Below are 13,256 nucleotides of genomic sequence, written 5' to 3' on the forward strand. Positions count from 1 at the left end.
ACTTTGTAGCATGTTTAGTAAGTATCCTCTTAAGGGAACTAGAGTAGATTGACAGAACAGTCATCTCATGTATGCAAATTGAAACCTGAGGGTACGATGGTCCAGAGATTTCTTCCTGTGTAAATGCCCTTTAAGGGTTGGAAATGACTGGTGGTGGGGACTCAAACTGAGGGTATGGACCAAAAACCCCCTTGTGTTGAAAATTCCAAAATAATTGAGAGTGAGAACCCACTTGTAATTTTGGTAAATATTGTTCAAATTAGCTGAATTGAAGGCTTGCAAACTGTCCTTGATATTGAATCATTTATTCAATTATTTTAGATAAATACAGCCCACACGTTTAACCCTCTATGGTGCATCCGCTTAGGGCTTTCTCAAGGCATCATAATAATCAATCGGAAGATTTGAGGATGTATAATCATAACACTAATTCAGATAGAAAGGTGTATCATACAATATGGGGTTTCAATACCATGTTTAGAATCCCGTAATCGAGAAAAACGGCAGCCGTATGAGGCGATCGCGTCTTAAGTTGGCGTCCTCTTAAGACGCGATCCCGGCATACGGATGCAGTCTTTCTGATTATTATGCAAGTCTTCAATTCAGCTAATTTGGGCATTATTTACCAAAATTACAAGTGGGTTATTTTGGAATTATCTCTTGTACGGTTCCACCTTCTTTAGCATCTACTCCTGGTCCTGCTACGAGATCTCTCCTCAAACACCTATGTGTTTTCATCTGCATATGTAAAGTTTTTTTTTTTTTCCTTTTTTTTTTTTCCTCTTTTTAACCATCATCCACCTGCACAGGAAATTACATCACATCCTACCTTCTCTACTTCAGTCAATTCTTCAGGATGTCCCATTGCCCAGGCATTCCTAGCAAAGTGCAGATACAAGGATATTGCCCTTTTGGGTATGTGAGCACCTGAACCGCTGTTCCATTGAAACTTAAAAGATAATCATATGCCTCAAGAAGCACCCCATACTGCCATCCACACAATTACACCCAGATCAGGATGACCCAGACACTCATTTGTACAACACATAGACCAAGGATTCTGCACATCTTGCTAACTACCACACACCCTCATGCTACAAAACTCGTTTTCTCCAGTATTGAATCGTTTCATAGATTCACTTGCTTTAAATCCCTGTAGTCTGGGTGGGGAGTCCTGCGGTAATCATAGCAAGCAGTAAAAATCCATGTGTTTAAATATTAGTCAATAGGAGTGACATTGTTTGCTACTTCACATAGTTTTAGGAAAACCCAAACGTCTGCCATTCAGAACAGTTCTTGAATCATCCTTTCCCTCAAGGGTCACCATATCTCAGATTTCTGCATGCACGTTGTGTGAAGGGAATCTCTCTGAGCTCTGCACGGTTCTTTGAGAAGCTGTTGCTTTGAACTTTTCCTGACCTTTAACTGCCAGATTTCATTGCATCTGTGTTTCTAACACACTTTTTTTTTTACCATATCAGGAGAGCCCAAAAAAGGGTTATTTAGGCCTTTAAGACCTGTGGAAAACAGATTATTTTAGAGGACCCTTACAAAACATGTCTCTATTGCCTACATCCTAGTCACAAGGCTAAGGACTGCATATATTGCAGAATGTCTGTGAAAACCTTAAAGGACTGGGAGGCAAGACTTCTTCTGTGACAGCAGAAGAAACAATTGGCATACATTCCGGACTCTGGAGAGGATCAGTCAAAAACATCAACTTCATTCAAGAAAAAGAGAGAAAGGTATGCAATGGAATCCTGTGAGCAGCAAACTAAAGTTGGCAAAAAGAAAAGAAAAAAGCCAAACGTTGGAGTCCACAACACAGATCTAGCCATCTGTCATCTACTGGGTCTTCCAAAACCAGGAAAATGTGAGAACCACCTACTCTTTGTTGTTGCTTTGGCTTCAGATATATGTAAAAAAAACTGTTTCAGGATCTGTTCATAGACCTCGCGTGTCTGCGTCAAAACTGTTGACGAGACCATTGACAGCGGTATCGTAGACTATGCTGATGGCGCTTAACTCTGTCAGCAACATCATCAATGCTGTGATTGGTATCAGCGACTTCTTCGTCGACAAGGCAGTTTATGTCCATGCAAGTGTCAAGAACATTGACCGCTTTGTCTGCAAGACGGTCAATGACTGCTCTGTCATCAACTTCACTTCGTCGAGGAGTGCTTCATCAACGAAGCCGTCAAAGGACGCTCAGTCATCGACTGTATTGACAGCCATTTCAGTGGCTTCCCCATCGACTACCTCCAACATAGGCTATGGATTATCTCTTCTTGCAAGGCCAGCCCTGTTGAAAGGCACATCAACGAGAATAACAAACTCTGAAACCATACCAGACTTCACCAAGCCAGGTTTCACCTTTGCTGTCTGTCCGTCTTCTTGAATTAGGGGGCACGGGTAAGGGTGAGGATGTTTCAGGGCCCCAAGTAGCCCATTACAACTGCATGTGAAATGTCAGTAGACCGATGCAGAGAAGGAGCTAGGGCATGCAGAAACAACTTACTTGCTTGAAGTATGCTTATGTCAGGATAGATAAAGATCGTTTGAGGAGTTAGAGGAGCAATATCAATATGGCAATAGCAATACCTTTGAAGATCATTCATATCGAGTGTGTAATGCAGGTTCCTAGAGCCCCAGTATAAGATCTTCACCAGATACTTAATGACAACAACAAAAGATATCCAGAACACCAACGTCCAAAAAGACAACAGTTGTATGAACCTAAACCCTATGCTGGTATTCTCTCCCCCCCCCCCCCCCCAATTCTTCTCAACTCCTAGAGCAAGAGATAAGCCCAGCTGTACAGCAGTGTGTTGTGTCTGATCCTCTACAGCAGGACCCCATTACTAGCCGTGATGATTCTGCTGAACAAGAATGATGATGAGCCGGAGGAGGGCAAAATACCAACAAATTAGGCTTCTACTACTGGAACTGAACAAGACCATTATATTGCACCTGTGTCAAACCCTCCTAAACCTCCGGCTATCAATCTGATGACATTGGGGGTTTGAACAAGGCAGCTCTCCATCTTATCTGATAGGACATCCTAAGTCTGATTCTGTCATAATGCAAGCTGCAAAAAAATCCCACTACACCATCTTTCACGCCTCCTGAGGTTAGAAAATGTTGGTTAGGGTTTCTGTGTTACCCCCACAATGACAATAAGAGCCTCCAGCACCCTTGAAAATATGGTCACACTTAGAGCCATTCATTCTTTTACCAGAAGACAAGAAAAAAAGAGGCAATAGATATCCTTCAGGATGGAGAAAGGACGTCTGTAGAGATTGTAGATACTGATCTGGATGTAGCATTAACAGGTTTCAGGCAGCTTGATGTAGGAGGAGTCCTCTGATGCCAGGGGTGGCTCAAGGCAACTTCTTTCAGGCCAGAGGTTCATTCCAGTGTAATAGATATGCCTTACAATGGGGAAGTACTATTTGGGAAGCATGTGAGTGATGCGCTTCAATCAAAACTGATGCGGGGAAATCATGGTCTCTACGGGTGCTTCAGCAATGTCTGTTCTAAACTTCTCATGGCTCCAGGGGCAAAGGACACTACTTTTTTTTTAGAGGAGGTTACCAAACCGACAGGTGTGATCCCTGTGGGCAATTTCAGAAAGGATATGGCCAACAGATTGCACACCAATACAGACAGCCTCTGGCTTGCAATTGAAGAACCTCCAGAAGAAAATCTACTGCCACTTCCAGAAGACTGTGACAATCTTAAGACACCAGTCACCCTTGAATGTAAGCAGCTTCCAACTGTTGCGAGCACTGGAGAAACATCTCTTTAGACCATTAGGTGCTAGACATTATCCAACAGGGTCACACACTAGAATTTCTCAGAAACCATACGTTAATCGGAAACCTCAGAAATCCACCTCACAAGAGGTCACATCAACACCTTTGTTACGGGATGAAATAAAATTGCTTATACTCGAGGGAGCAATAGAAGAAGCCCCAGAAGAACATTGAAACGCACATTTCTACTCCAACTTATTTCTTTTACAGAAAACGGAAAGTGGAGGCAGTTGTAAAAGGCAATCATTCAAGATGGTTGCGCTTACTCCAGCCTCTTCAGCTGCCTGGTTTTATGGCGTCTTTACACCTATGCAGTGCCTACTTTCACATTCCCATCCATGTCGGACACAGGAGTTATTTCAGATTCGAGGTGGCCAGATGTCACTACCAATTCAAAGACATCCCTTTCAGCTTAATCTGCCTCAAGAATATTTACCAAATGCATGTCTCCAGTAGCAGCATACTGAAGAAGAGAGGGGCGCCAGATTTTTTCATATTTAGACAACTGGCTCATAAAGGCTTCGTACCAGGTTGCACTTTCTTCAGCAGAAGCTTGCCTCCAAATTTTCTAAATATTAGGCCTCAAACTAAAAAGAGAGAAGTTCTGCATTGTCTCGAGCACTCAGATTACTTTTTTAAGAACAACTTTGGCTACAAAAGTGAGGAAGGCCCTTTCCTGCCAGGGAAAGAATTACCAAGATAGCTTTTGATAGCTTCTGCGCTCTCTTCAGAAAAAAGTATTTTTCAGTTAAGAGATACAAATCGTTCCTGGGAATGTCGTCTGACACTGCAGGAACAAATCGACAAGCAGTGGAAGCATGTAATCAGATCATTCAAAGACGTCATCATCCTAACTTAAGGAATGAAAATAACTGTCAATTGGTGGATGGAGAAAAAGAACACTTACACTGGTTTAACATTCCTCTGTGCACCACCACACTTTATAATGACAACAGATGCTTCCATAGAAGGGTAGGGGCCTTGTCTTAAGGACCTTGGAAGTGAGTGGAAATGGAACTTCACCTCTTTCTGCCAAGGATTAAAGGGTCTTCTCCGTCCTAGTATGCACAGACAATGTCACCACAATGTTTTACCTGACTAAATAGGGTTCAGCGAAATTGCATCTCCTATCCAGGCAAGCACAAAATATTTGGACTTGAATTCGACATCGCATGATTTGCTTGAAGGTAGAACATGTACAAGGGATGAACAATCACTGGGTGGACAATCTAAGCAAGCCTTCAAAGGAATGCCACAAGTGGATTTTCCCATACTGTGCTGTGAACAATTGTTTTACCAATGGGAACTCCCCTCGTCGTAGGACTCTCGTCGTGGGGGCGAGACTGCTGGATTCGGGCGGCAGCACAACCGCATGTGGGGGGGGGGTGACTGAGTTATCCCACACCATCTGGCAGCTGCAAGCCTAACCCTTTCAGCTAGCAGGCATCACCTCACCAGTAACTAAAAAGTAAAGGTGATTTGTGGAAGCCTGACACATAACACTGAGTTCTTTTGGAACAGATCTCACCCCTTTCTCTCAGTTACTTAAGACATTGAAGCAGGATTTGGTTCAATATATTTTATCGAAGAAACTGCTTTCTATGTAATGAGGCATGGATTGCACGTATTGGGACAATAAAACACAACACTATTATTGTGACGAAAAATGAGAAACAGATAAGTCCCAACATTGTCACCCTAGTGAATCTAAAATCCCTACCTGCTGTACTTGGCCCTAATCTTCCCATACTTGGTGTCTGCTAGGAAGACCCACTCCCATACCTGGGAAGCACGTGGTAGCTAATGAGCACGGGGTTGCCTGTTGATCTGCTGGCAGTCCTCCCAGGTTTTTGGAGCGAGGAGGCAGAGTCAAGCAGCAATGCAACAACATGGTACAGCATAGGCTGGATGGCTGGCTTGCTGGAATGAACCCCTCAAACCTGATTAGGGAGCAGTCTGTTTATGATAAAATGGGTTGTTCTGAGAGCTTCCCTGATGTGATAAAACATATTTTCTGTGTAGGGTAGACCTTGTACTCTTTGGACCGGCAATACTCTGAAAATTATCTTGTACAGCTTCGTTCAGCCTTAGACTGAGCACAAGAAGAAATGTCGTGCAAAAGAACTAGTAAATGCTACATGGAAGTGCAACTGATTTAAAAAAAAAAAAAAAAAAAAAAAAACTCAGTTAATAAGAAGGCCTTTTGAACCAATTCAGAAGTCTGATATTCAGTATCTCTTATGGAAGGATGGCCCTTCTAGCGAAATACAGGCCTTTACAATTCAGCAACCTTAAATCCAATTTAAAAAGGACAAATTTATTTCACAGACTAAACTTCAATCCTTTGCTAAGGTTCCAACAGATTTTCATCTTCATGAGCCAGTCTTAAAAAAAACAAAAAAACATTTTTTCTAACTCTGTCAAACAGCTGAACAAGCACTGCCTTCTGTGGATGTCAAACCGTGCCTCAAATTCTATTTCGGAAGAATTAAACCCTTCTGAAAGTCTAGCCAACTTCTAGCCGCTTTTGCACCTCCAGGGAAGGGACAAGATCCGGCATAGCAAGTTGGGTTTTGGTGTCTATAACCTTCTGTCGGGAAAAGGCAGAAAGACCACTGGGCACTAAGATTAGGTCCCACACAACTAGAAGTATGGCAACCTCTTGGGCATTGTTTGGTGGAGTATCATTGCCAGGGCAGCCACATGGACAAATAAGCATACGTTCACTATGTCTATCTCACCAAGATGCAGGTTTGGGACATGCAGTGCTTCTTAACCTATTTCAGTGAGGCGAGCCATCCTTACTGTGCTCTCTCCTATAAAGAAATGTTTAAATGTTGTACATTGTATTTCTCCCACCTCTCCATGTTCTTTTTATCTGTCAGGCGGATTACTGCTTACTGTTAGATTAAGGCATGTGAATCTATGAAAGATTCAATACTAGAGAAAAAACAAGTTACTGAACCATACACTGTGGTTCTTCAGTGTTGATATCTTTCATAGATTAACATACTACTCTGCTGCCTCCCCTTTGTGGGGCTCACTATATTGAATACCTCATTTACTTCCTTTGGGCAGTTTTGCTTTGAAATTTAAGGTGTGGTGACCCTTGAGGGGAAGAATGATTCAAGAACTGTTCTTTGATTGGTTGAAGTTTCCTTCTATCTAAAATGATGTTAGTTGGCTAACATAGTCACTCTTTTGGGCTTTACTGTGTAATGCTTGGCTTTCTACTGTTGCCATTACAGCAGGATTCACACCTCGATGATAGGGGAAATTCTAGCATGTGAATCTATGAAAGGTAACCGTGCTGAAGAACCACAGTGTATTATTATTATTATTATTATTTATTTATTATTAATGCGATTTGTAATCGCATTAAGCTACACCAAAGTTATCCTGGTGCAAACGGCATAGCAGGGATGGAAGGAGATTACAGCTTAAACAGCCAAGTCTTCAGACCTTTACCAAAATCAAGCAGTGATGTACAAGCTCTAATATGGTCAGGGAGAGAGTTCTATAATTTTGGGCCCAGGTAGACGAAGGAGTGCCCTTTCATCCGCACGCGGCTTAAGCTGGGTACTGAAAAAAGAGAGCAAGAGGAGAATCTCAGGGGCCGAGAGGGGTAATAAGGAGACACCAGTTTTTTTAACATAGTGGTGGCCTAAGTCCCACTTTAGCTTTAAACATAAAGCTTTGAAAATGATGTGTTTAGTGATTAGGAGCCAATGGAGCTCTTGGAGAGAAACAGATGGAAAACGGGGGCAAATTTCGGTAAGCAAAAGTGTAGTCAAGCGGCCACGTTCTGTACCAATTGCAAATGGTGCATGGATGCCTTGTCTATACCCAAGTACAGAATGTTACCATAGTTTAATCTGAACGGCACCAGGGCCAAAATCGCAGTTCTTAAAACAGAAAAAGGGAGCATCCAACTTATTTTCCGAAGCCATTCAAGCACCAAAAAAGCAAGTAGAGCTCACTCTGACTACTTGGAGCTGCATGGGTAATCCAGTACAAAACCTACATTTTTGTCTTTTAGAGAAGGAGAGGGAAGAGGCCTGAGAGTTCGGCCAATGTTGCATGCTCATAACAATTGGTGCCTGCCCAGGGTCAGGACTTCCATCTTTTCCCAAATAAGCTTAAGCATATTTGTGTTCATCCAAAGACCAGTGGCGCTCAGGCCTAAACGAAGATCAGAAGGTGCTTGCGATTGTTTTGGGGACAATGACAAATGATCTGAGTATCCTCATAACTGAACAACGTCAACCCACAGCTCTCCACTAAATCCGCTAAAGGACGGACGTAGAGATTTAAGCAGGAGTGGGCTTAGAACTTAGCCTTGCGAGGACATCAGATGTTAAAACATGAGAGCAGGACTTGGCACCTACGAAGAAAACCTGGAATGAGAGTCCTTGTGGAAAGCTGAACCATGCTGGTGCAGAATCCTTATCCCCTAAAGACACCTATCTATCCAGCAGAATGGCATGGGAGACGATATCAAAAACCGTGCTCAGATCAAGCAGAACAAGAGCAGCAGACTCTCCTTCATCCAAGTGCTGCCTCAGATCTTTTGTCATTCCCAACAGGGTGGTCTCCGTGCTGTTAACCAGTCCAAAAACTTGACTGAGAGGCATGCAGCATCTGGTGGGATTCTATGAAGGCAGTGAGCTGTGCAATAATGTTTCTCTCCAGATTTTCCGAGAAGGATGATCGCAAGGAAATGGGGTGCTAGAGAAAACAGAAGAGTCCAGGTGGGTGTTTTTTTTTTTTTTTTTTTTTGCAGTGGAAGCACCATAGCGTGTTTCTACTTCGGTGGAATAAATCCCTGATGCAAGGATGAATTTAGGGCATCTGAGATAAAATTCAGAAGACTGGGCTCCAATAATCCCAGCTTACCAGAATGAAGGGGATCCTCCGGGGAGCCTGATTTGATAGATTTCAGGATAGATATAAAGGTGTCCATATCTAATGGAGCCCAAGCCTCAATAGAAAAGACTGGAGCAGACCGAAAGGAAGTATCTCTACTGTTCACTGAGGAGGGGTTAATCAGTACTTCCTCTCCTGGATTGGGGATATGCACTCCACACATACTATAATTCTCCGGTTGAGTGTACATATTATTGACTTTAGAGCTAAAGAAGCAGGTCAATTCCTCACACTGTGATTGAGACAAACCATGAGGTTGAGATAGCTTGGTAGTGTACAGGTAAGTAACTTTCAGATTCATGCTCAATAACCCTTGCTCTGCAGTACTCCATGCACCAGACATTGCAGACCTTCTCACGTACCACAAGCGTGTGATGCTCTCTTCACCATAGAAACATGGTTCACCCCCACATCCTCACATATAATAGACGCCCTTCTTTCCATAGGCCGCAACAATTATCATGTTGACAGTGGTTATAAGACAAGGCCATATTCTCATCTATAAATCTCTCTGGTCTTGCATCGTGGGCAAGTAACACTCCACTGCATGGAGTTGTTTACTTGTCGTTTCCAACTCAAACCGACACTTTCAATTAAATTCAAAGGAATTTATCCAGGACATGGCTGCCCAACTGGCTTCCCATCCCTAATGGTCTGACATTCTCAGCACTGAGATCTTAAGCAGATAGATGGGACTTAAGTTGTTTCCTAAAAACGAAGTAAGTTATTGTTTTATCTGAGAGTAAGGGCAAGGTGTTTAACAGCTTGGGGGCAAGAAAAGCCAAGGAGCGCACCTAGCCTTTATAACGCAGGGAATAGGGCTGACTAGCTGGTGGACAATGTGACTATCAGTCTTAAGTCTGGAACACTGAACAATGCACAGCTCTTTAAACTGAATCCTTTGGCTGCTGGGTAGCTAGTGGTGAGGATTCGAGCCTAAGCATTCTGAATTACCTGAAGTCCTTTGATAACTGAAAGTGGATTCCCCAAATTGAGGCAGTTCCCGTAGTCAAGGTGGGATAGAATAAGGACTTGAACTATCACTCTCCGGATGGTGACAGGTAACTAAATATTCATCTTTTGTGAGGGCTCTTAAAAGGCCAAAAGAGCAGGAAGGTAGCTTCCCTGCCTGGGCATCGAGGGTGAGCTTGCTGTCAGGTTTTTTTCACGTCTGTCCTGAGGGATGAGGATGGCCAGCTGATTAGATTCCACAGTGACGGTTTGCTGCCGACCACCAGACTTTCCATCTCATTTACAGGACTTCCTGCCAGATCAAGGATTTCATTTGTGAATTCTCTAATCTTACCACCATCTCATCCATACAACATGCTCACACCATCCTCTTGGACGACTTCAACCTACCAGACAGCAAAAGCTCAAAAAATAAATAGACACAGCCTCTTCAACACACTCAGTTTTGTACAACGTGTCGCACAACCAACAAACTCCAAAAGCCATATCCTCAGTCTTGCCTTAACATCACCAACAATTTAGTGCAAACTACCAATACATACTTCTTTGCTGGACCCACTACTTAGATATCCCTACCAACAAATTGAGGTCCACAAATAATAGAAAATTAAAGCTTCATATCATCAAAACAATTCTCCGTCAATAGCCATGAACTTTTCTCACCATATTAACTTCACATGTGGCGCTAACACCCTTCTAAACTACTTCAGCACATGTAAAGCTATGTGAGCATCCACCCTCCAGTAGAACACACTCCACTGCAGCCAAAACCTCTAGCATTCTGTTACTCTAAAGACCTTCCTCCCAATAAACAATCCATCTGCGGACAGGAAAGAAAATGGAATGAAACAACTCCCATTGACCTGATACTGAAGTATCTCCACGCAAAATGCAGACATCTGCATGTTGCAAAGTACTATGTCAACACCATCAATGAAGTTACCAACTGAAGCAGATCACCTTACAGCGCTTTCATAGACAATCAAGCACTGTATCAACTGCGTTCCATACTTCACAGAAAAGTGCAATCCAGCCGACTTCTTCAGAGTTAAAGATGATCTGACAGCACATTAACAACATCAAGGCTGCTTATCTTACATCCCTTCCACTTAGAATCCTGCAGTGGTGAGCATTCAGAGCCCTACTTCTCTTTGATCAATGCTCTTTGAGGACACTCTATAACCCCTTCTCACCATTGTTTGTGCCTCCCTCACTCAGGGGATCTTCCCAGAAGCTCTAAAGACTAGCAAGATCCTCCCACTCCTAAAGAAACCTAAACAACACCCTGATGGCCTTTCCAGCTACTATCCCATCAGTCATCTATCATTCATCAGCAAGATCATTGAAAAAGCAGTCTACACTCAAGTGAAAGGTCATATCACTGCTAACCATCCCCTACACGACTACCATGCTTCAGATCACACTGCAGCACGGAGGCTGCACCTTATACATTGTAGAGGGTGCCCTCTTGTCCACAGATGGACTTGATCCCTTCCTCATGATATAGCTGGATCTCTCAGCTCCTTTGACACGGTTAACTATTCTACCGTCATATGCATCCTGGAGTCTCGAATGAGATTAACTGACCACGTCCTTCATTGGGTCTCCCCCTGCTTGCCAACCGACACCAGTTTGCTCACATGGGTACTTCCAGGTCCCTAAGGATCCCTATCACCTACTGAGTCCTCCCCGAGTTTGACTGTTGACTGTCCTCTTCAACTTCTACATGAAGCTGCTTGGTGCTCTTCTCCCAGATAACAGCATCAGGATTCACCAGTATGCTGATGATACGCACCTGCTAGGCCTCCTCCACTTGAGATATCTAGAATCTCAAATATTGAATATCCAGCACCTACCTGAAGCTACGTCCATCCAAGACAGAATTTCTATTCTTTGCCAAGACCAATAAACAAAAAACAGGTCAAACCTGTCTCGGTGACCTGAACGGTGATGGTTGTGGACCCCAACTTTCACTGAATGCTAAGTCACTTGAATTCACCCTGAACACCAACTTTCACCCTCAAGGAACACTTTGCTAAAAAAAAAAAAAAAAAGGAAAACTGGTCGGGTGCTGGCTCTGTCTTTTTAGAGATGTTCAGAACTTCTGTTCAAACACTCATCTGGATGGTGGTAATGCCCTGCTCGATGCCCTCTAGCCACCTGAACCCCTGCCTCTCCTCCCAGGGCATCCTAGGTTCTACTGCAGTGGTTCCCAACCTGTGGTCCGGGGACACCTGGGGGTCCGCGAAGCCTTCTCAGGGGGTCCGCGATAGCCTAGAAGATTAAAATATAAGAACAAATATTGACAAATTAGGTCCCCAGCTTCCAGTAATGACTCAGGTGGGGGTCTCTGGATTCCCATGATGAGTCAGTGGGGGTCCCTGAGTTCCATTAATGTTAAAGTGGGGGTCCACAGAAATCAAAAGGTTGGGAACCACTGTATCTACTGCATATCTCATCCAGGGCCTGAAGAAGTAGGATTCCACCAACTCATCCTGACTGAACTTACTGACTCAGTTTGCTAGCGCTCACCTTCTTTAAAACCAGCTGTACCCTCTACAAATTTATCACTGCCAGCACCCGTGCTAATCTTGCAGACAAGCTCACGATCTTCTGTGGTTCTTGGCGCACCATCAGCCAGGACACCATCAGACCACAGACTACAAAGTGTAAAAAACAAAAACAAAAAACAAGGCAGCTGGCCTTTTCCATCTGTGCACGCAGGACCTGGAATGAACACATCAGTATCTGTCAGAACCGCCCCAACTCTGCTCCATTTTAGGAGAGTTGGATAAACTCCTCTTTACATCCAAATGCCATAACCATCCACACCCCTGCTTCCTCTCTTATCACTTGCTGAGTTTAGGTTTGAGCTTTAAAAATACCGTATATGTACATACACACAGAGTAGTTCTGAATAATCTCCTTTGTTCTATAGTATAGGTTTTAATGTAATGCCATTTAGGAAAACAGTCACTTACGGTGGTGTTATCCCAGGAAAATGTAGCTGCAAAGTCAAATAGTGATAAATGAATGGCATCTTGCATATTGTCAGCCTAAAGCTTGAGAAGAGTAATCTCTAAAACGTTATACTGTAAGCACGATAACATTTACTGGGCAAACTGGAAATTAGATATGCAGATGGTAAAATGCATGCATTTTAAAATCTACTCTTTATGTAGCAGTTTGTAATTTTGGATATGGTTTTAGACTACGCAAGCATTTTCTTATGTAGAAGTGTGTGTGTTTATTTCTGTTGAGTGGACAGACAGTAAGGTTAGGTCTTCATAGTCCTGCTAAAAGTGAATATCACACACGGAAAACACTAACAAAACAATGATAAATAACGGTAGAAAGAAATCAATATAGCGAGCCCACAGACCAGAGAACTAAAAAAAAAAAATGGTATTCCAGTGCTTTCCTAAAAGGGTTGAATTTCGAAATGCAGTGCAGCAGTTGCGCAGATTGGGAGCTTGAAAAGAATGGCCTCTAATTTGTTCTCTTAACCCTTCGTATATAAAATTGAAAAGCATGCCCCCAGGA

The 13,256-nt window shown here is 43.1% G+C and overlaps 1 protein-coding gene across 2 annotated transcripts in view; it reads left to right on the plus strand.

Annotated features, from left to right (window-relative positions):
• Positions 1–13,256, plus strand: part of PPM1B (protein phosphatase, Mg2+/Mn2+ dependent 1B) — a 143,118-nt gene that overhangs the window by 58,014 nt on the left and 71,848 nt on the right. The gene's annotated exons all lie outside the window — the stretch shown is intronic.

The sequence above is a fragment of the Pleurodeles waltl genome, chromosome 5, assembly GCF_031143425.1.
Source record: "Pleurodeles waltl isolate 20211129_DDA chromosome 5, aPleWal1.hap1.20221129, whole genome shotgun sequence".
Classification (NCBI taxonomy): Eukaryota; Metazoa; Chordata; class Amphibia; order Caudata; family Salamandridae; genus Pleurodeles; species Pleurodeles waltl.